Genomic DNA, 24,362 nt, shown 5'->3' with positions numbered 1-24,362 from the left:
CGCCCAAAAGCTTCATTTCGGACTGACTAAGAAGGATCCATGCTTACCTTTTCATTTTCATGTTTTAAACTTGTTTAAATTCTTGTTCAAACCTAGGATTTGACCAAGATTCAAATGGGCATAAAAACAATCGAAAAAATCAAAAATGAAAAACCAAAGCACATAGTCTTCTTATGTCACATAGTAAGCCATTCAACTTGATAACAAGGTCTAGACCTATTCAAACCAGAAAAATCATGTATCTACCCCTAACCCTAAACTCATCTGTCTTATGAAGTCAAGCATGAAGAGAAGTGGTTTTGGGTTTCAAACATAGACATTTCAAAAGCCTCCCAAAAGCTTCATTTTGGAGTGACTAAGAAGGATCCATGCTTAATTTTTCATTTTAATGTTTTAAACTTGTTTAAATCTTGGTTAAACCTATGATTTGACCAAAATTTGATTCGGCATAAAAATCTAAAACAAATCAAATAAATGAAAAACCAATGCACATAGTACATCTTCTTATGTCATATACTAAGCATTCAAGTTGATAAGCCAGGTCTAGACATATTCAAACTAGAAAAATCATGTATCTACCGCTAACCCTAAACTCGATTTGTCTTATGAAGTCAATCATGAAGAGGTGTTTTGGGTTTCAGACATGGAAATTTGAAAAACCTTCCAAAAGCTTCATTTTGAAGTTACTAATTAAGAAGGATCACTACAAGAAAAGTTTGGCAACTTTTCTTGTAGTGGATCCAGGCTTAATTTTTCATTTTCATGTTTTAAATTTTGGTCAAACCTAGGATTTGACCAAGATACAAATGGGCATAAAAATTCAGGGTAGCATCATACCCCCCTCCTTCCCGCGTAGAAAAAGTGTTAGGCGAGTAGTAGAATGGCATGACCAACAAGTTTCAAGTAAATTTTTTAATATGACCAAAATATACCAATTGATAGATGTGTTAACTTGGCTTCATGGGTGTGTGACCTAAGATTGAGCCATGGTACATTTTGCCAACAAAGTAGCAATTGAGTTGGCTTTCTACCTTAGTAGGCGTGCATTGGAAGGATGCATTATGCCGGCAAAGTTTTCAAACGTTCAAACTTTTCCGGTTTCTCATACAGTATTTGGCTCCTTGAGAAGCATTGATGTGATCATATAAGGTTATGCAAAACTTCGCCTTTCCCGTACTTACCCGAGCACTCGACACCCCTCGTCCCATGGCGACTCCTCCAGCCATAGCCCCGTGCACCCAGGCTCCACGACTCAGCCTCGGAGGGGTGTGCGCTAAAAGCTCGCAAATGTCTGTGTGCCATTGGTGTGCGATGAAGCAGGCGGCTCTGTGTCTTGCTGTGGCTAGACTCCTGGCGCCCTTTGATCTAGGAGAGGGAGAGGAGGGAGGGGGGTCCCATGAAGCGGCGGTGGCCCAGGTATCGGCGGCAGCCCAGGCAGCAGCGGCAAAGTGGGCTGGTCGGAGCATAGGCATGCGCCGGGGGCGAACCTCGCCGGGTGAGGATGCTTCCATTGTGAAGAAGCACTTGCCATCCAGGGCTTCGGGTTCGCCAACAAACTCAGTGCCTCGGTCCATGGCGTTGCCGTCGTGGGGACGTCGGGGGCGGCGGCGACGTGCTGCAGCCCCAGCCTTTAGTGGGGACCAAAGTGCGACCGACCACATCACGGCGTCGGCAGCATTGGGGATGCCGATGGGCATCCAATGCCACACACAGATTTGGGAGGTTCTGGCCGGGCCGAGTTCCAAACTTCCATCATCGGAGCCGAGGGCTTGGTACTTCAAATTCCGAATCAGGCAATCCTTCGACCCCAATCAGCTTCTGCCTGTGGTCCAAATCCGAGATATCTTGGCGGCAGCTATGCTGGTTAAGCTTAGCCGGACAGCGGCAATCGACGATCTGCAAAACCTAGATGCCTTCCGAGGATTTGCAGCAGCCGTCAATGCACTCGTGGAGGCATCGCATGCTGGTAGCAGCGGCGAATGCGGGTATGTTGTTTTACTCCCTTTGTATGCTTTTGTCATAAAAATCAATTTGCTAATTCTCATTCGATTGAAAATTAGACCCATTCACCATCAACTCTCAAACAGTGGACACTAGTAATATGTAGAACTAGAAATTACACAAGATTTCTGTACTCCTAGTACTATTACTTCGACGCTACATGTTGTTTACACGAGGAAATTGCACAAACTACCCCTTATTGCTGCCTTCGTTGCGTAAAACACTTTTTTAAACTGTAATTTTTTTCCGCACAAACCACCAACTATCGTGTTCTGTTGCAGGGAGGTTCAAATTTAGGATTGAGCTGTTTAAGAGCAAATCAGATGATCGGGGACCACCAACTACTATAGTTTTAATTGCAAATAGAATCGATTTTGCAAAATTATGAAACGCACATAACGTTTGAATTACTACAATTTTTTTGAAGGTTTGATATTTTCATCATTTTTGTGTGAATCTTACACCAAGTAACACAACTTTCGGACGGAATACAAAATATTTTCAAACTTCCTAGATTTGATAGCTCAAATATTTTTAATTACTAGTTTTTCAGTATTTTAAAAAGTCGAAACACTATATTTTGGCTGAATGTTAGAAAATATATTTCATGATTATCCCATATTAGTTAAGAAGTACATAAACTAGTAGTAATAAAGAACAGAGGGAGTTTATGGAGATACATCCATTAAGGGCATGTTAGTGTGTGTTGGTGTATTATTTATGCCTTCTTTGGTTAATACACTTCTCAAGTGATCCCCGCAAACCCTCTATTCTTGCCTAGAATACAAAAACTCCCCATCAAAGTATTAGTGCATTTTTTGGATGAGTATTCGAGAGGATTGGGTGAACACCAAGGATTTGCATAGGAAATTGGTACAATTGAATCCTTGGCTGTTTGATTTGTAGGATTGTTTCCGATAGGAATTTTTCCTAAGGATTTCTTTGCACAGATTCCATAGAAAATTAAACATCTACTCATGCCTCTTTTTAAGAATGCTTTACTTTTCCTATGGTGGAATCAAACAAAGTTTGGATTCTATGAATTCCTATAGGATTGGAGTGGACATGACATTGCAATCCTACATTTCCCTATTCCTACATCTTTCGGTAGGCATTTGCCTAGAATAAATAACCATGTGTATTACGGAGTAGCAATAAAATATAGGTTTATTTCTCTAAAGCATCTTGCACTGTACTAGTACATGGCTTAAGAGACAATATTTTTACCATTTTTTTTGCGAGAAGACAATATTATTACCATAGTTACTAAGTACATTTTATTGGATGATGAAGTGATAGCCCTCATCAATGCATTGTGAATTATTAGGGCATGGGTCGCACGTGATTTACGAGTACACCGCACGATCGAGAGCCGCCGTCCCTCTTTGCTTTCTACCGATGCGGCGGAGCTCCTCCCCACACCCACGAATAACTGAAAGCCACAACTACTGGGGAAAAGTCTTGCGTGAGAAAATCTACAACCGTGGTTGAGTACATGTGTTTCTTAAGATACGAGTGCTCCAATGCATTTTTCTTTCCTTTTACTAATTTACCTTGAAAATCCCGCACGTCCACTTATTTGTGGACGGAGGGAGTATCACGCCAAGAGGAAGTAGGACAATAGTGGGCGCTTATAGCCCGCCTACGTGGTACTTTTGCCAGCTGTTGGCTCTTCTATTGTTCTTGCTCTAAAGAAACCCCGATTGTGAAAGGCCAAGGCGTACTTCTTTTGGTCACGCAAAATTCAAAATATTGCCATGGACATTGAATTGACATGACAACACATAGCTTGGGATGTCCAAATTTGCATGTTAGACCAGTGACTTGTTCTTCACCTTTTCAGAGGGAACAGTGACTTTTTATTATGGGTCTATACACTTTCCAAGAAACAGGAGGAGATCTTTGTAGAGTGTAGAGGAGCGAAGTCAAGCGCCCCGCCCCCCCCTGCCCGATTTCGGGTCACCGCCCACGTCTACCTCCGCCCCGCCCGCACCAATCGACCACCTTCCATAGCACGCGCCGGTCTGCCGCCATGCAGCTTTAGAATCAATTCCACCGTCCAGTTTGAGAGCCTCCGTTCTTCATCTTCCCCGCCACCTGCCGCCATCGAACCCAAATTAAACTCCAATCAGTTGAACCCAAACCTCATAGACCCACCCCCTGCCCTGCGATGGCGGCATCGAACAAGGAAAATGATGACTCTGAACTGTTTCAGAAGGTCTTTTCCGAAGGTCCCCTTGAAGAACTCGTAACAAGATGCGACATCATCACCGCCGCGAGCCTCGTCGGTTCGTCCAAACTATTTTTCGACTCTGCAAATGATAGTGCAACTCTATCTTTTTCTCTCCCGTTTGGCCTGCCATGTGTTCTTCATTCTCACCCGACGAAGGTAGCACGGGATTGCAAGCTGACGCCACTGGACAGGTTCTCCTCCGACGCTGTGATGCCAGACGGTACAGGTAAGCAGTGGGTAGGTGCCAATGGAGATTGGGTTGCCATGGTTGACACTGGCTTTCCTGCTTGCAAATGGAAACTTGTCAACGTCTACACTCGCCATGAAATTCCTCTCCCTGTGCCATTTGAAACCACCCACATTCCAAATATATACCACCACAACCTTCGTGCTATTATATTTCACAAGATATATATTTGCCAAGTTCCCACAGCTGCTGGGGGGTACAAAAATTTCTCTCTTGTTGCTGTTTTTGACATCAGAGTTGCCCTCCTTTGCGGCGAAGATTCTGGATGGACAGTTCTTACAGAGCCCAAGTCCCACATCTTTTACAATTACAGCGATGCAATTCTCCACAATGGGCTTGTGTTTGCCACAACTCATACTGGCACTGTTCACGCATGGAATCCTCAGCAAGCTGGTAATTTTCCTCCGGACGTAGTGTATGATGAGCTTCATTATTGATGGCTGTAAAGATAATTTTAATGCACAAACTTATTAATTTTCGAACCTGACTGATCTGACTTGGAGGCTTGGGGCATATTTGCTTCGGATGAAATTTCATTGGTATTTAGACTTTTTATTCGAGATGATTACCATAGAAAAATTTGAGGATTGTATAATTAGGAGTTTTATTCTCAGATTGAATTATGTTGGATTTTGACCTCTACTTGAACTTCTTGAAATGAATCCTTTGGTTTCCCATGTGATGTACTCAAATACACCAATATGCTGTATTATTGAATGGAAATGCCATTATATCATCCCATCTGAATCCTAATGCGTTTTCCCAATTCTTACGTTTTCAGATTTGTGCAAACCAAACATACCCTTCTTAACAGTAATTTCGTTTTCAAGCAGGTCCTCCGCTGATCGTAGAGCCACCGCCCATTGTGTTTGAATGGCGGTGTGCACTTGATGATGCTCTTGGCCATGATCACGAGGTCGATTATGGCATGTGGTGGTTAGCAAGATCTATAGATGGTTCTAGACTTCTTCTGATCCATACACTGGGCATTGCTGATGAAAGGGAATATTCCTATAAAGTTTGCCATACTGCTTCTGATCGTCGTGTTCATCATGGTCGCACTGTTGGCAACTATGCTTCTGGGTTTGGTTGCCTGGTGTTCACGAAGGACACTAGTAAGTTAAATGAAGGTATTCCATGGGAAAAGATTGATGACCTTGGAGAATATTCTCTTTTCCTTGGAGTGAACTATCCGATTATGCTGCCATTAGGCGGTGCGGATGTTGTCCCAGGATGTCCGACGAGAAGAAATTGTGTGTACACCTTGCCGAATGAAGCATGGCTTCGCAATTCGCAGCTGCTGAAATATGCCGATTATTTCTTAATCGTGAAGATTGCGCCGTTGGTTTCCAAACCAACGCCTTGGAGAAAACATGCAAAACAAAAAAAGATAGGTACCTGGTAAAGACACCGCTTTGGTTCATCCCAAACTTCGCCAACGCCCCGGATTGGAACAAGTGTGATGTTTAATTCTGAAACAGGGCCTGCAGCCATTGTAGCTACTGATAGTATGTAATTTCATAGCTAATGAACGAGGCAATTGTGGTCTACTAATTACAACTATTTTGTAAAGAGGTGGTCTATAAGTATACCCCTCTCTTCATTGATGCATTTGTGGTCTACATGATGGTACTCTTAAATATATTGGTGTGGCTCCTCAACACATAATGTGGGGGTATTATTGTGTTAAAGTTGAAGGCTTGATCAACTATAGGTTCACTTCTCTAGTTACATTACTAGGTACTCCGGTTGGCTATGTTGTGATGAACACATTGTGTTCGTTGTTCGGTGAAGACAAAAGTAGAACTATGGTATGCTTATGTTTAAGAGCAAGCGAGGTTTAGCTTGAGATGTTAAAATTCATATTTGAACTATTTTTTGATATGGAAATTTGAAATATATATGGTACTGTATATGATTATGTATAACAACAAGCGACGAAAGGGCTGATGCTCCTATTCCTTGTCGGCGGGAGGACTATGTGTGCGGCGACTTGAGCCAAATTAGAAGGCCATAGCTATGTTGATTGGTCCTTGAAGTTGGAGGGGCTAGGATTTCGGATGAGCGGAGTGGGGGAAGTTGTTGCTCATGGAACAAAAGTCCTTAAAATAGTAATGTTAGTATATAGGAGTACAAGGTATATACTTGTACTATTTTAGTACTATAATAAGTATATCGGGTTCATCAAAAAGAATTATCTCGGGTTCACAACCACGTGGGGTCAAGGTGAGGGAAAGTTGGTCAATACCTCTTACCGCTATATCCCCGCCCCAAGTTCTAATGCGCAAGTGCTGTTATTTTTTTAAAGGGAAATAGTGGTTCCTCTCCCCCGGAAACATGCCCCGCATCTCCACCTCCTAGTATCGTAGTACTACTACTGCATCTTCTCCAAAAAAAAACCCTCTTCTGTCTCTTTCTCCCGTTCACCCCTCTCTCCCTTGCATTAGATTACCGACTCCAATGAAGCAGAAGCGTAAGGTTGAGGAGATTCCTGATTGCTACCACCAGTCCATGGGGTGGGGCAACCTCCACTACCCACTGGTGGAGAACATAGCCGAGCGGGCGGATATCCTCAGCACTGGTCGCCTCGCTCGAGGCATGATCGGCATGCGGCATGCCATCCGCGGAGCGCATAAGGTTCCGTTCGGTTTACCGAGCCTGCTCCACTGCGACCCCGAGACATGGCCGGGACGACCGCGACAATCGTAAGAGTATTTATTTATTTACTCATCTCGTTTCAGCTTGTGTTTTTTCAATCAACTTTTCTTATTGCCAAACATCATGCATGAATTTAGACTCAACATCATCACCTGATTTGGGAGTACTGTAAGGTTTGCTGCCTTCACTATGCACATGTACTCTTCGGAATTGCTTTATTTATCCATTACATCTGTGCTTCAGTTCTGCACAATCCGCTCTTCATTCTGTCGAATACCTTGCATGCATAGACAATTTTGAAACAAATCCTATTTGCAGGGCATTCACGCGTTGCTGATGCCATTAGACAAGCCGACAGTTCCAGCATTTATCCATACCAAGGAGGAACTGGATGGACATGGACCCATGCACTGGGTGGGTTGTAACGGCGACTAGGTGGCATTTGTCCAGTAGGACGGGCACTTGACGATCCGCAACATATACATATCAGATACTATTATACCTCTTCCATCTCTGCAAGATGCAGGAATTTCTTTGGGCCCTACTAGTGAATGGTGGCATGGCAGCCCACCATTCCTGTTCAAATACAAAATAGATAAAAGTTTGGAACTGCTCAAAGTACGGATCGTCAAGAGGCCGTACAAAGATGATCTAGCAGGGCCATGGCATTACGAGGTAATCGTTGTATTTGACGAATTGATCGCTATCCTACAAGCGCCCCTAGAAAAGGAGTGGAATATCCTGAGAAACCCTGAATTCTTTGATAGAAACAGCTATGTCGATGCCATGGGCATTCCTGGATATGGTACAAGTTCACACCTACATCGTGTATACGCAGTTACATATCCGTATGGAGATGTTCTGGTTTGGGAACCATATACCTGTGGTGAGTCTTTGTTTTATGTCTTAACTAGTAAATGGCATGCTGCACATGTTGGACCAATTACGATTCGCAATACTGATGTATAAAAGTTGCGTTCTAAATGTTGTTCAAACTTTCAATACAACTAATAATTTGGTTATACCATCAAAATAAGTGTGAGCATACAGTTTATAAATATGAACAAAAATTTGGAACCTTTCTTAATCACTATCAAGTGGGACGTGTGATATCGGTGTGAGACTGCTCTGATTTTTCTTCACAATGGAAACATGACGGTTCTAGAAACAGTGGACACTGGTGTGGTATTTTTTTCACGCGAATACCTCTAATCCCAACCGTTAGATTTTGGACACCAACAGTTGGAATTGCTGCTACATGTCTTGTTAAAAACTGGTGCCTTATAGTAGTAGAAAATAGAAGATAGAAGAGAAGAGATAATTTTCAGTGTAGTTCCTACTTGCTGCATTGTGGTTGATCTTTGTGCATTGCAGGGACACATGCAGCCCCGCGTCTCATTGACGCCCCTGTCATTGAAGATGAAGAAGCAGAAGTGGCTGCAATTTTCGCTCAAATCAAGGGAGATGCTGTCATGGAAGATGATGAAGCAAATGTGGCTCAAGGCGATGGAGGTGCCGATGAAGATAATGATGCTGATGAAGAAGAATTAGAAGAAGAAGAATTAGAAGAAGACGAATTCGATGATGAAGAATTAGATGATGATGGTGATAATCATAATTATGAAGATGAAGATGTATTTCTTGGATTTTCTGACCAGCGCACTTGGTTCCTGGCACCAATGAGAGCAGAGTCCATTACTGGTGAATCTGATCTCGCGTGGATTCAGGTTAAAGGTTATCGGCCCATCCTCGGTCCTTCAATATTACATATGGGTAACAAGCTGAGGTCTTATCCTTTGGTACGGTGCTACGTTTTCTTGAGATCTGCCCATACCTTGGACCCTGTAGAAGAGGCAAGGTGGGAAAGATTGAACAATTTGAAGGGGCGTTCTTTATTTCTTGGACTCAATCACCCAATTTTCATGCTACCCCCGCCAATCGACGCAGAGGCTGCAGAACCAGATTTCCAATTGTTCAAACCTGACTGTGTCTTTGCTACCCACAATCGCGCCCGTGATACATGGATACGTCCAAGGCCAAATTGGTGCAGAATGCACGTCAATGGAGGTCCTGCCATAGGCTCAAGATTGCAGTACAAAAAAGAGAAGATTGAACATAGAGCCGAAGCACCCATGTGGTTCGTCCCAACACTTCCACCTGTTTTTCCTTGAGAAATAAGAGACAGATGGTGACCTTATTTTATAGAGAAAACATAGTGTTCGTGAACTTAACCTCATGAACATTCGCTGTTCGGTTTTTGCTGAAATCAAAATTTTGCAGAGATGAAGATCTTTGTTTGAATCCCGTGCTGAACATATTTTTCACAAATTAGCTACCCGTATTGTGATGAATACATGCTGGTTTGTTGTTTGGTGCAGTAGCAGACATGAAGATCTTTGTCCTGAATACCACAATGGACATCTTTTTTTTCTTCAAAAATTAGCTAAGCTCACGCTATTAGGCGCAAATGCCTATTAAGAGATTTGGTGCTCTTGGGCACCAGTGCTCCTGCTATTTTAGAAAAAATAAAAAATATATTTATTTGTTCAAAAAATTAGAAAAAAAATCATGGAGTAGCTAATGAATTGTCCCATAAACGTGCAAAATTTCAGTTTCAAATACAAAAAATTCTGGGCTACACAAAAGTAACAAACGTGTGGATCTGGGTATGCATATTTCAAATCTCCAAATTTCAACAGATTTTGTCTTTTTTGTGTAGTCTACAATATAAAGAACTAGCAGGGTGGCCCGCGAATTCGCGGGGCTAGAAATCTTTGGGTGGTAAATATTTTATGGACACTCTATTTTATTGTTTCCTTTTTAATTTTTAATTCAGTATTAATATACATGATTAATATTTTAATCATATCTTTCAAGCCAATAATTATGATGAGTAAATATACTTTCCACTTGTACTGTCTGGAAATATTAACTGCCCTGTTTTTTCCTCTGATTATTTGCTTTGCTAAAATAATTATGTCCCCTATTTTTGTTTTTTAACCAAGTACATCCTAATATGTTTTGTTTCTTTAATTTGTTGACTTTTGATTATGTCGATAAAACCATACTAACTCTCATAGGATTCCTATCTATAGTTTAAGACACATAATTTATATAGTTTGGAGTTTAATTTTATATCAGTTAGTCTATTATACTCAATATTTAGAGCTTCCCTACTGCTGACCTTTTTGAATGTGAGTGATTTAACTTTTGTACATGTTATAAATGCAATACCTGGGTAACTTCAATTTTCATTTTTGTAAGTCCTTTTTTGTAGAAGAGGACTCGGTTATTCTACTTTATATCCTTTCCCCCAAACTACAAAAATCAATTGTGTCTCATATTTTTCCATCTTTAGAAACATTACACAGAACGGTGATGTACCTTCATGAGCATATGACAGGCCAGTTTAAAAAACGGTTGTAGACCGGCATAAGATTTTATCAAGTCATGGTAGTTACATGAGGAAGTTATTAATCAAATAAAATGAGAAATCAGAAAGTAATTTGCTTGTTCGTTCCTTCATGTTCAGAATCCTTCATGTTCTTCGATGCTTCGGCAGCTGTGCATCCAAGCCCGCCCGCAGGAAAAGAATCAACAAAGAACAATGGATTGTTACGTGCATGGAGAAGATTGTTGCCTCTTAGATAGCAAGGAACATGTTCACGTGCAGGCATAAACTGCTTGTCTTGTTTAATATGGAGCAGGGATGTATGTGCTGGGTGTTCTATCAAAAGTGAAAAAAAATGATGGTCACTAAATATCCTTGCTGCGATGCCTCAATAATATTTGTGCCAAATATTAAAGGAAAATAAATAACTTGAAGCAAATTATGCAAATAGTATTTATGTACATGCGCTCATCATCAACTTGGACTGTATCCAAGACAAAATGCCTACTAACTTGATTTGCAATAGGATTTATGAGCTCTGTGCCATACGCATTATAAAAGCATATATAATAGTATTTTCAACCGGCAAGTGTTCACAAAATAATTTCGTGCCCGATGATATCCCTCAAAGCAGAAATTGGAACCCGTAATATCGAGCACTCTTCAAAGCAGAAATACATATTTGCTATCTTGAATCTATCAGGAAAAAAGTAAGGCTCTTATAGTCGTATATACCTGCACTAATGATGTCCGTCCATGATGGAGGCACTTGGCGCCCCTAGGGTCCCTCACATGCACATTGCCAATCATCTTAATCTTGGCATGGTAGTCGCGCGCCGCAACTCCTCGCACGCGAATATGTCGGCATCACCAACCTCACCATCTTGGCCGCTTGCTCAACGACCTCCGTGTTCTGTTGTGTCCAGCACGCGCCGAGCAGGTTGTACTCGGTCTGAGCAGATCTGCGTCTGTCATGGAGCCTCGTGGCAGGTCTAGGTCGACCGCTCGGGTGCGACGCCAATGCCGGCCTGCATGTACTTGAAGTGAGCCTCATGGTGTCTTCCAGGCCGATGTATCTACACACGAAAAGCAGATCGACGGATGAAGGTACCATAGTCCGGCCTGCACCCGGATGGTACCATCTCGGCGTAGAACTCGAGCGACTCCTTGACCCGGCCGTTCTGCGCGTACACGCATACACGACGATCAGTACCGTCCATGTGATTGGATTGTGCCGTGCCAGCACGGCCGCGACGGCGAACTCTTCCATGCATCGACCCCGGAGCGACCATGTCGCGGTAGACTCGCAGGGCCGAGTCGTGGGACCGGGAGCTCTCTCAGATGAAGTCCAACCACTGGCGCCCCATCTCAGCTCCAGCTTCGTTGTCTTCAAGCGCTTCTCGCCAAAATTCCGTGTCGCCACCACTGCTGCCGTCCTAACAGACCTCGTCAGTACTGCTTCTCTTACTGGTCACCGCCGGAAACATAAAACTCCGGCAACCTTGCCAAATATGCATATCTTCAAGGAATAGACCTATGCTTCGTCTCTGCTTCTTCGCTAGTCAGTAAATCATGTCAGCAATCAATCTTCAACCTACTCAATAATGTCAGCAATCAATCAAACGCATGGAGTATTAAATCTAAGTGACATTAATTTGAGCCTGAAAGTGTAATCTTCACCTCAATATTTACATGGGTTCTTATGATCTTTTTTTTTTTTTGGCTAGAAACCAAAAGAATTTGGGACGAAACTAAGGGCATCCTTCTTATCCTAATCATACTATTTCAAAGAGTCCTTCCTAGTACACCATGAAATGCCAGAAGTAGGTTCCGGACAACATACTACATGTGAGATTATTAATACAATCGTAAGTTCTGAAGTCGATCTATTCCTGTAGTCCTAGCAGTACTTAACTAATTTTTTCATGAGATTAGAGCTGATTAATTTCTGCTATGCAATTTAACATATGAAGCCTTCATAACCATTGATGTATGACTGTGTGTTGGGCTGTGGCCTCAGCAACCTTGGCCTCAATATATGCACCACATTTGTTATATGACTGCCACCATGAACACCTGCAATAGGGATCGTTCATGGCCGCTGATTTGCCGAGCATGTGCCCATTGCTAGAGACTGCACGCTGCCGTCATTTGGAGTTCTGCCGCCATGATCGCCCGCAACACAAATTGTTCTGCTCGTTTAGAAACCTTATGCACCACATCTGTTATATGACTGCCACCATGAACACCTGCAATAGGGATCGTTCATGGCTGCTGATTTGCCGAGCATGTTACGATTGCTAGAGACTGCACGCTGCCGTCATTTGGAGTTCTGACGCCATGATCGTCCGCAACACAAATTGGTCTGCTCGTTTAGAAACCTCCCACGGCGTGGTCCAAATATGTAATGCATGACTCCTCAGAATATTTCCTTTTTGTGTAGATCATATCGCCAGAAACAACAGGGAAGGGTCTTCGACTGACCGGAAACAACCGAGAGGACGCCTTGGAGGCCTGCCTTGATCCATGTACTGATCAGCAGTACATTGATCTGGCAAGAACTGTTAGGCGCTCTTCTCTAATCTGACAATTCACAGAGGGATTTTACTCAGAGATTGAAGAACGTCTTCTAAATATTCTGATCTGTATCAAAAACAACATGAGGCAGATTACTTTACCAAGAATTAGTACATCTTGCCGAGAGCCACATGAAGGGCATGACCATCCACGAAGGGGCAAATCTGCTTTTCTCTCCTCTTCTCCTTGCAATTGTTGAACGCTGAAATTGTAGAATTTTCAATTGCACGCAAAGAGTAGATTTACCTACGTGGATCTCCTCTTCTCTATGGAATTCCTGAGAGTCGAAATTGTAGAAAACTCAATTCCTAGTTGCCTTTGGCTGCCGTCTGCGAGCAGGTCGGGCTCGTGCCTTTGAGAAGTGCCCTTTTTTCGTTGCCTCCCTCGATCGGCGCAAGGCCATGGCGGCGGCATAGTCCCTTCAAATTAGGGTTGGTTAGTTTTTATATCTGTTTATGCGAAATGCGACAGCCTTATGAAAGGAGATTGCCGCGATCCGCGCAGGGTTTATGAGTGGAGATAACACATAACATGTCAATGGAAAGAAGAGTCCTTACCGACTTGATCTTGGTACAGCTTCTAATTAGAACCCTTGATATGCAATTGAATATTTGGGCGTTCATTTTGTACAAATCTGGGACGCTGGAAATCATTAGCTGTTGCAACTGGTTGGGGATGTTGATGCATTGCTGCAGCTCGGGCATGTTAAACTGTTAATGGATCGCAGCTCCATGCCTGCCCCAACCGGCGATGTCCATGTGTTGTATGGAGCCATGAACACCACCTCCATCGACCGGCCATGAAAAGATTTTATGCATCGCCTCCATCGACTGGCCATAAATGTGTCAGTGCATCAGGGGCGGTTTCGATCAGCTGGAAAAGATTTGAAGAGGAGTAGCTTTCATGCCTGATCTAGTGTGCCTTTTCATTAATCTTGAAGCGATGGACCCTGATGGTTTGTAGGGCAGCGCATGAGCCATAGGTAGAGCATCCCAGATAACGTTTCCAACCTTACAGTCGCTTCAATTGAAATCCTGAAATAAAATTAGTGAAGCAACAATTAGCAAACAATTTTCTTATAAACAGTGTGCCACTTAGATCGATCAGCCTTGCTCGATATTCCGCCTGAACATGACGGCTACGTGGCCGGGTTCGATTGCAGCGGCCTGCAGATCTGCGGCCATCCTGGTTTGTAGATGCATAAGAACCAGCTAGATATCAAGGGAACACGACGTGAGGGAGTCCTGTCGCCGCCGCAGTCACCGTATTCGCCAAGGTTCACTCGTCCGATCGTATCTCTTCTCCAGGCAGGCGAGCAAGTACACCAGCATCATCAGGTTTTGATCTTGCTTCACGTATGCGCACGTACTATGAAAATCATGGATCAATCAATTGAGGAATTGGCTCGTGCATGTCCCATGAAGCCGTGCAAAAGATGGATCGATGATTGAGGACTTGCCTGATGCATATACGATTGATTCTCTTCCACACTTGTCCGCGAAAAATTCAAAGCTGCAGCTCCACGAACCCGATTTCTCTCTAAGCAAATTTGTTGCTGCCAAGATCTGTTACGTCCCATCCATTGTTTCACATGGACATCTGAACCAACTTCGGTCCTTGGAGAAACCCTAGGTCGAGAGATTCTTCATGTTGGTCGGCGGACGTCTTTGTTTTTTTTTTTTTTCAGTCTATCTTAAAGTAACGTGTGAGACGTGTATCTTTTTTAGTCGTTCTTTCAAATCCCAGCCGTTCCTTCCTATCGTTAAACTGTGTTGAATCATAGCCATTGGTTGTTTGTTGTTTTAATAATATAATAGATGTCATATTAAAATTTTACACGCTTGTAGGTTACTTTATTTATTATGTCTACATTCATTTTCAGATTTTTTTGAAACAAATATGTATGATATTTGATTTTTTTTAAAACAGCAGGAGCACTGGTGCCCATTAGCCAAAGACACTTTTCGCAAATGCCTTCAATAAAGGAACGGATGGTGACCTTATTTTATAGAGAAACCATAGTGTTTGTGAACTTAAAGTCATGAACACACGCTGTTCGGTTTTTGGTGAAATCAAAATTTAGCAGAGATGAAGATCTTTGTTTGAATCCCGTGATGAACACATTTTTCCTAAATTAGCTACCAGTATTGTGATGAATACATGCCGGTCTGTTTTTCGGTGGAGTAGCAGACATGCAGGGGATCGAAAGAAACGGCAAAGTAGCCAGAAATCAGGGGTCAAATATAAATTCGAGAAAGGAAACGTTTATTCAACAGTCAGGCTGACATGTGGGACGTATCTTGCAGCCGCGGCCTCAACATTTATCATTCAGAGAGGATGACATGTGGGACCCACGAACCAGCATCGTTCTCGACGTTTCTCAAAGGGGGCAGGAGATCGAAAGAAAAAGGCAAGTAGCTCGAAATCAGGTGTCCAAAAAATCCAAGAAAGGAAAGGTTTATCGCACAAAGAGGCTGACATATTGTACCCAGTTTGCAGCAGCGTCATCAACGTTTCAAAGGCGGTGGAGTTCGAAAGAAAAAGGCAAATAGCCAGAAATTAGGGGTCAAAAATAAATCCAGCAAAGGAAACTTTTATCGTACAAAGAGGCTGACATGTGGGACCCAGCCAGCAGCGTCCTCAACGTTTCTAAGGTGGCAGGCAATGGAAAAAAGGCAAATAGCCAGAAATTAGGGGTCAAAAATAAATGCAACAATAGAAACTCTTATTGTTCATAGAGGCTGACATGTTGGACCCATGAGCCAGCAGGGCCCTCAACGTTTCAAAGGCGTCACGGGATCAAAAGAAAAGAACCAAGTAGTCATTAATTAGGTGTCAAAAATAAATCCAAGAAAGTAAATGTTTTACTTTTCATAGAGGCTGTCATATGGGACCCATGAGCCAGCAGCGTCCTCAACGTTTCTAAGGCGGCTGGGGATCGAAAAAAAAGCGAAGTAGCCATTAATTAGGGGTCAACAATAAATCCAAGAAAAGAAATGTTTATTGTTCTTAGAGGCTGACATGTGGGAGCTATGCGCCAGCAGCGTCCTCATCATTTCAAAGGCTGTCGGGGATCCAAAGAAAAAGGCAAATAGCCAGAAATCAGGGGTAAAAAAAAATCCAAGAAAAGAAATATTATTGTTCATAGAAGCTGGCATGTGGGACCCATGATCCAGCAGCGTCCACAATTTCAAAGGCGGCACAGGATCGAAAGAAAAAGGCAAGTGACCAAAAATCAGGGGGTAAAAAATCCAAGAAAAAAACTTTATTGTACATAGAGGATGACATGCGGGTCCCATGAGCCAACAACTTACTCGACGTTTCAGAGGGCCGAGGCGGAATGAGATCGAAAGAAAAAGGAAAGTGACCAAATATCAGGAGCAAAAAATAATCCATGAAAAGAAACTTTCATTGTACATAGAGGATGACATAGGGTCCCATGTTGTAGCAGCGGTCTGAACGGTTCAAAGATGGCATGAGATCGAAAGAAAAAGGCAAGTGACCAAATATCAGGAGCCAAAAATAATCCAAGAAAAGAAACTTTTATTGTACCTTTGAGAGTCGGCATGAGATTGAAAGAAAAAGGCAAGTGACCAAATATCAGGAGCCAAAAACCTAGAAAAGAAACTTTTATTGTACATAGAGTATGACATGCGGGTCCCATGACGCTGCAGCATCCTCAACGTTTCCAAGGCGGCAGGGGATCAAATGAAAAGGAAATAGCCAAAAAGCAGAGGGTGAAAAAAATCGAAGAAAAGAAACTTTTATTGTTCATAGTGGATGACATGTGGGACCCATGAGGCAGCAGCATCCTCAACGTTTCCAAGCAGCAGGGGATCGAAAGAAAAAGGAAATAGCCAAAAATCAGAGCGTGAAAAATAATCCAAGAAAAGAAACTTTTATTTTACATAGAGGATGACATGTGGGTCCCATTTTGCAGCAGCGGTCTCAACGTTTCAAATGCGGCTTGAGATCAAAAAAAAAACGAAAGTAGCCCGAAATTAGGGGGAATAAAACTCCAAGAAAAGAAAGTTTTTTGTACATAGAGGATGACATACGGGTCCCAAGGCGGCAGGGGAACAAAAGAAAAAGGAAATAGCCAAAAATCAGAGGGTGAAAAAAATCCAAGAAAAAAAGAAACTTTTAGAGTTCATAGTTCATAGAGGATGACATGCGGGTCCCATGAGGCAGCATCGTCCTCAACGTTTCCAAGGCGGCACACAGGACCAAAAGAAAAAGGATGTACCCCTGCTGGGCCTTTTGATCAAAAAATAATCCAAGATAAGGAAGATATAAGTTGGGGCTGCCTGGCCATCTGGGCCTTCTAACTGTGGACGTCTTTTGACTCGTACAATTTCAGCCCACTCCAAAACAAGAAAGTCCTATGCTTCGCAAAAACAAAACAAAAACAAGGAGATTCATATTAGTTCGTTTATGTAAAAATAAAGATTTAATTTATCCGTTTGCAATAGCTCAGAGCGAAATACACTTTTTATTGTCTGCAAAATAATCAAGATATCACATGTTTCTTGTACGGGAGGGCTGACATCGGGACCCATGAGCCAGCCGGCGTCGTCAAAGTTTTAAAGGCGGCGAGGATCGAAAGAAAAAATAAATCAAAAATCAGTTGGTAAAAAATCGAAGAAAAGAAACATTTATCGTTCTGAGAGGATGACATGCGGGACCCATGTGGCAGCAGCATCCTCAACGTTTCCAAGGCAGCACGGGATCCAAAAAAAAGGCAAAATAGCCAGAAATTAGGGGTCAAAATAACTCCAAGAAAAGAAAGGTTTATCGTCCATAGAGGCTGACATGTGGGACCCATTAGCGAGCAGATTCTTCAACGTTCAAAGGCGGCGAGGATCAAAAGAAAAAGGAAGTAGCCAGAAATTAGGGGTAAAAATAACTCCAACAATGGAAACTTTTATTGTTCATAGAGGATGACATGCGGGACCCATGAGCCGACAGCTTCCTCAACGTTTCAAAGGCGGCATGGGATCGAAAGAAAAAGGCAAGTGACCAAATATCAGAGCCAAAAAAATCCAAGAAAAGAAAGTTTCATAGTACATAGAGGATGACATGCGGGTCCCATTTTGCGTTTGTATCACCGTTTGAGAGGCGGCGGGGATCGAAAGAAAAAGGCAAGTGACCAAATATGAGGTGCCAAAAATAATCAAAGAAAAGAAAGTTTTCAACGTTTCAAAGGCGGCGGGGATCAAAAGAAAAAGGAAGTAGCCAGAAATTAGGGGTCAAAAATAACTCCAAGAAAGGAAACTTTTATTGTTCATAGAGGATGACATGCGGGACCCAAGCGCCAGCAGCTTCCTCAACGTTTCAAAGGCGGCATGAGATCGAAAGAAAAAGGCAGGTGACCAAATATCAGGACCCGAAAATAATCCAAGAAAAGAAATTTACTGTACATAGAGGATGACATGTGGGACCCATTTTGCACAGACCAAAAGAAAAATGAAGTAGCCGAGAAATCGGGGGTGAAAAAAATCCAAGAAAAGAAAGATTTCAATTGGGCTGCATCTGGACATCTGGGCCTTCGAACTATCCTGCTGGGCCTTTTGACTCGTACAATTTCAGCCCACTCCAAAACAGGAAAGTTCGGTTTTTTCTCAAAAAAAAACAGGAAAGTCCTATGCTTCGCAAAAACAAAAAACAAGGACACTCAACATATAAGTTTGTTTATGTAAAAATGAAGATTTAATTTATCCGTTTGCAATAGCTCAGAGCGAAATACACTGTTTATTGTCTGGAAAATAATCAAGATATCACATGTTTCTTGTACGGGGAGGCTGACATCGGGGACCCATGAGCCAGCAGCGTCGTCAACGTTTCAAAGGCGGCGGCGATCGAAAATAAAATAAAAAACTAAAAATCAGTTGGTAAAAAAATCCAAGAAAATAAAACATTTATCGTTACGAGAGGATGACATGCGGGACCCATGAAGCAGCGGCATCCTAACGTTTCCAAGGCGAGGGGATCAAAAGAAAAAAAAAAGGAAATAGCCAGAAATTAATTAGGGGTAAAAAATAAATCCACCAAAGGAAACTTTTATTGTTCATAGAGGATGACATGTGGGACCGACCTGCCAACAACGTCCTCATCGTTTCAAAGGGGGCAGGGGATCAAAAGAAAAAGGCAAATAGCCAGAAATTAGGGGTCAAAAATAACTCCAAGAAAGGAAACTTTTATTGTTCGTAGAGGATGACATGGGGGACCCATGAGCCAGCAGCTTACTCAACGTTTCAAAGGCGGCATGAGATCGAAAGAAAAAAACGCAAGTGACCAAATATGAGGTGCCAAAAATAATCCAAGATTTATTGTACATAGAGGATGACATGCGGGTCCCATTTTGCAGCAGCGGTCTCAATGTTTGAAATGCGGCTTGAGATCAAAAGAAAAAGAAAGTAGCTAGAAATTAGGGGGTCAAAAAAATCCAAGAAAAGAAAGTTGATGGACATAGAGGTTGACATGTGGGTCCCATGTGCCAGCAGCTTACTCAACGTTTCAAAGGGGCCAGGGGATCAAAAGTAAAAGGCAAATAGCCAAAAATCAGAGGGTGAAAAAAAATCCAAGAAAACAAACTTTTATAGCACATAGAGGATGACATACGGGTCCCATGAGCCAGCAGGTTCCTCAACGTTTCAAACGTGGCATGATATCGAAAGAAAAAGGCAAGTGACGAAATATCAGGAGCCAAAAATAATTCAAGAAAAGAAACTTGATTGTACATAGAGGATGACATGCGGGTCCCATGTGTAAGCAGCTTACTCAACGTTTCCAAGGCGGCGGGGCATCAAAAGAAAAAAGGAAATAGACAAAAATCGAGAGAGTGAAAAAAAACCATAGAAAATAAACTTTTATAGCACATAGAGGATGACATGCGGGTCCCATGAGCCAGCAGGGTCCTCAAAGTTTCAAACGTGGAATGAGATCGAAAGAAAAAAACGCAAGTGACCAAATATCCGGAGCCAAAAATAATCCAAGAAAAGAAAGTTTTATAGTACATAGAGGATGACATGCGGGTCCCATTTAGCACCAGGTTCCTCAACGTTTCAAACGTGGCATGAGATCGAAAGAAAAAGGCAAGTGACCAAATATCAGGAGCCAAAAATAATTCAAGAAAAGAAACTAGATTGTACATAGAGGATGACATGCGGGTCCCAATTAGCAGCAGCGGTATCACCATTTGAGAGGCTGCACGGGATCGAAAGAAAAAGGCAAGTGACCAAATATCAGGAGCCAAAAATAATCCAAGAAAAGAAATTTTATTGTACGTAGAGGATGACATGCGGGTCCCATTTTGCAGCAGCGGTCTCAACGTTTCCAAGGCGGCACAGAACCAAAAGAAAAATGAAGTAGCCGAGAAATCGGGGGTGAAAAAAATCCAAGAAGAAAGATTTCAATTGGGCTGCATCTGGACATACGGGCTTTCGAACTATCCTGCTTGGCCTTTTGACTCGTACAATTTCAGCCCACTCCAAAACAGAAAGTTCAGAATTTTCTAAAAAACAGGAAAGTCCTATGCTTCGCAAAGACAAAAAAACAAGGAGATTCAACATATAAGTTTGTTTATGTAAAAATAAATATTTAATTATCCGTTTGAAATAGTTCGAGCGCAATACATTGTTTATTGTCTGCAAAATAATCAAGATATCATATGTTTCTTGTACGGGGAGGCTGACATTGGGGACCCATGAGCCAACAGCGTCGTCAACGTTTTAAAGGCGGCAGGGGATGGAAAGAAAAAATAAACCAAAAATCTGTTGGTAAAAAATCCAAGAAAAGAAACATTTTCGTTCTGAGAGGATGACATGCGGGACCCATGAGGCAACAGCATCCTCAGCGTTTATTGTTCATAGAGGTTGACATGTGGGACCCATGAGCCAGCGGCATCCTCAACGTTTTAAAGGCTGCAGGTGATTGAAAGAAAAAATAAGCCAAAAATCGTTTGGTCAACAAAATCCAAGAAAATAAACATTTACCGTTCTGAGAGGATGACATGCGGGACCCATGAGGCAGCAGCATCCTCAACGATTCCAAGGCGGCAGGGGAAATATCCAGAAATTAATTAGGGGATCAAAATAAGTCCATCAAAGGAAACATTTATTGTTCATAGAGGATGACATGTGGGACCGACACATCAACAGCGTCCTCATCGTTTCGAGAGGGGGCAGGAGATCAAAAGAAAAAGGCAAATATCCATCAATTAGGGGTAAAAAATAACTCCAAGAAACTAAACTTTTATTGTTCTTAGAGGATGACATGCGGGACCCATGAGCCAGCAGCTTACTCAACGTTTCAAAGGCGGCATGAGATCGAAAGAAAAAGGCAAGTGACAAAATATCAGGAGCAAAAGATAATCCAAGAAAAGAAACTTTATTGTACATAGAGGATGACATGTGGGTCCCATTTTGCAGCAGCGGTCTCAATGTTTGTAATGCGGCTTGAGATCAAAAGAAAAAGAAAGTAGCTAGTAATTAGGGGGTGAAAAAAAATCCAAGAAAGGAAAGTTGATGGACATAGAGGATGACATGCGGGTCCCTTGAGCCAACAGCTTACTCAACGTTTCAAAGGGGGCAGGGGATCAAAAGAAAAAGGCAAGCCAAAAATCAGAGGGTGAAAAAAAATCCAACAAAGGAAACTTTTATAGCACATAGAGGATGACATGCGGGTCCCATGAGCCAGCAGGTTCCTCAACGTTTCAAACGTGGCATGAGATCGAAAGAAAAAGGCAAGTGCCCAAATATGAGGTGCCAAAAAAAACTCCAAGAAAAGAAAGTTGATTGCTCATAGAGGATGACATGCGGGTCCCATTTAGCTGCAGCGGTCTCACTGTTTGAGCGGCGGCAGGGGATCGAAAGAAAAAGGCAAGTGAACAAATATGAGGTGCCAAAAATAATCCAAGAAAAGAAAGTTTTATAGTACATAGAGGATGACATGCGGGTCCCATTTAGCAGCAGCGGTATCACCGTTTGAGAGGCGGCAGGGGATCAAAAGAAAAAAGAAATTGCCAAAAATCAGAGGGTGAAAAAAAACCAAGAAAATGAACTTTTATAGTACATAGAGGATGACATGCGGGTCCCATGAGCCTGCAGGTTCCTCAACGTTTCAAACGTGGCATGAGATCGAAAGAAAAAGGCAAGTGAAAAAATATGAGGAGCCAAAAATAATTCAAGAAAAGAAAGTTTTATAGTACATAGAGGATGACATGCGGGTCCCATTTAGCAGCAGCGGTATCACCGTTTGAGAGGCGGCAGGGGATCGAAAGAAAAGGTAAGTGACCAAATATGAGGTGCCAAAAATAATTCAAGAAAAGAAAGTTTTATAGTACATAGAGGATGACATGCGGGTCCCAGTTAGCAGCAGCGGTATCACCGTTTGAGAGGCGGCAGGGGATCGAAAGAAAAAGGCAAGTGACCAAATATGAGGTGCCAAAAAAAAATCCAAGAAAAGAAAGTTTTATAGTACATAGAGGATGACATGCGGGTCCCATTTAGCAGCAGCGGTATCACCGTTTGAGAGGCGGCAGGGGATCGAAAGAAAAAGGCAAGTGACCAAATATGAGGTGCCAAAAAAAATCCAAGAAAAGAAAGTTTTATAGTACATAGAGGATGACATGCGGGTCCCATTTAGCAGCAGCGGTATCACCGTTTGAGAGGCGGCAGGGGATCGAAAAAAAAAAGGCAAGTGACCAAATATGAGGTGCCAAAAAAAACTCCAAGAAAAGAAAGTTGATTGCACATAGAGGATGACATGTGGGTCCCATTTAGCAGCAGCGGTCTCAACGTTTCCAAGGCGGCAAGGGATCAAAAGAAAAAGGAAGTAGCCAGAAATCAGGGGGTCAAAAAAATCCAAGAATAGAAAGAATTTTGGTTCATAGAGGATGACATGCGGGACCCATGATCCTGCATCGTAAACGGCTCGATCGGAGAACGTTGAACGAGATGGCGCGATCGAGAAAAAAAACAATGCCAGAGAGGCTGCCATCTGGGCCCTACATCCCTCGGCGGTGCGGATTTGCGTTGACTCGGCCGGCGAACCCGAGATTTCGAGATGCACCACGTCCCGGGCCACCATACGCGACGTTTTGGCCGCTTTCGTCGGGCTAGGTGGCCTCAAAAACGAGAAAAAAAAGTTTTGACATGCACCACGGAGGGACCCAAAATCGTCGGCCATGGTACACCAGCAACCACGGCGCGACTTCAACTTCGTCGGCCATGGCAACTTTTCTTGTAGTGAGTGAGAGAAACCTCTAAGGTTATGGATGTGCTGTTGCCACTAGGGATAAAACATTGATGCTATGTCCGAGGATGTAGTTATTGATTACATTACGCACCATACTTAATGCAATTGTCTGTTGTTTGCAACTTAATACTGGAAGGGGTTCGGATGATAACCTGAAGGTGGACTTTTTAGGCATAGATGCATGCTGGATAGCGGTCTATGTACTTTGTCGTAATGCCCAATTAAATCTCACTATACTCATCATATCATGTATGTGCATGGTCATGCCCTCTCTATTTGTCAATTGCCCAACTGTAATTTGTTCACCCAACATGCTATTTATCTTATGGGAGAGACACCACTAGTGAACTGTGGACCCCGGTCCATTCTTTACATCTGAAATACAATCTACTGCAATTGTTCTTTACTGTTCTCTGCAAACAATCATCATCCACACTATACATCTAATCCTTTGTTACAGCAAGCCGGTGAGATTGACAACCTCACTGTTTCGTTGGGGCAAAGTACTTTGGTTGTGTTGTGCAGGTTCCACGTTGGCGCCGGAATCCCTGGTGTTGCGCCGCACTACATCTCGCCGCCATCAACCTTCAACGTGCTTCTTGACTCCTACTGGTTCGATAAACCTTGGTTTCTAACTGAGGAAAACTTACTGTTGTACGCATCACACCTTCCACTTGGGGTTCCCAGCGGTCGCGTGCTGTACGCGTGTCAGTCACCTCCTCCGAAAAGGCGGTGTCGGTCGACGCGTCAGAGGAACTCGTGTCCTCCTCGTCGTCCAAGGTGCTCGCCGGCTGCGCCTTCGCCTTCGCGTCCACATCCGCCGCCCGGGCCGCCGCGTCCTCAGACTATTCCTCCGCCTCAGCCTCTTCCTCATCCTGCTCCTCAGCATCTTCCTCGTCCTCGCTGTTCGGCGGCAGGGAATCATCGCTGTACGACAAAGGGGAATCGTCACTTTCCGATAGCGGGAAATCGTCGCTGCTCGACGTTGCAGCTCTGTT

The sequence above is a fragment of the Lolium perenne genome, chromosome 7, assembly GCF_019359855.2.
Source record: "Lolium perenne isolate Kyuss_39 chromosome 7, Kyuss_2.0, whole genome shotgun sequence".
NCBI lineage: Eukaryota > Viridiplantae > Streptophyta > Magnoliopsida > Poales > Poaceae > Lolium > Lolium perenne.
The sequence above is the reverse complement of the archived record's forward strand: the minus strand, read 5'-3'. Positions refer to the sequence as shown.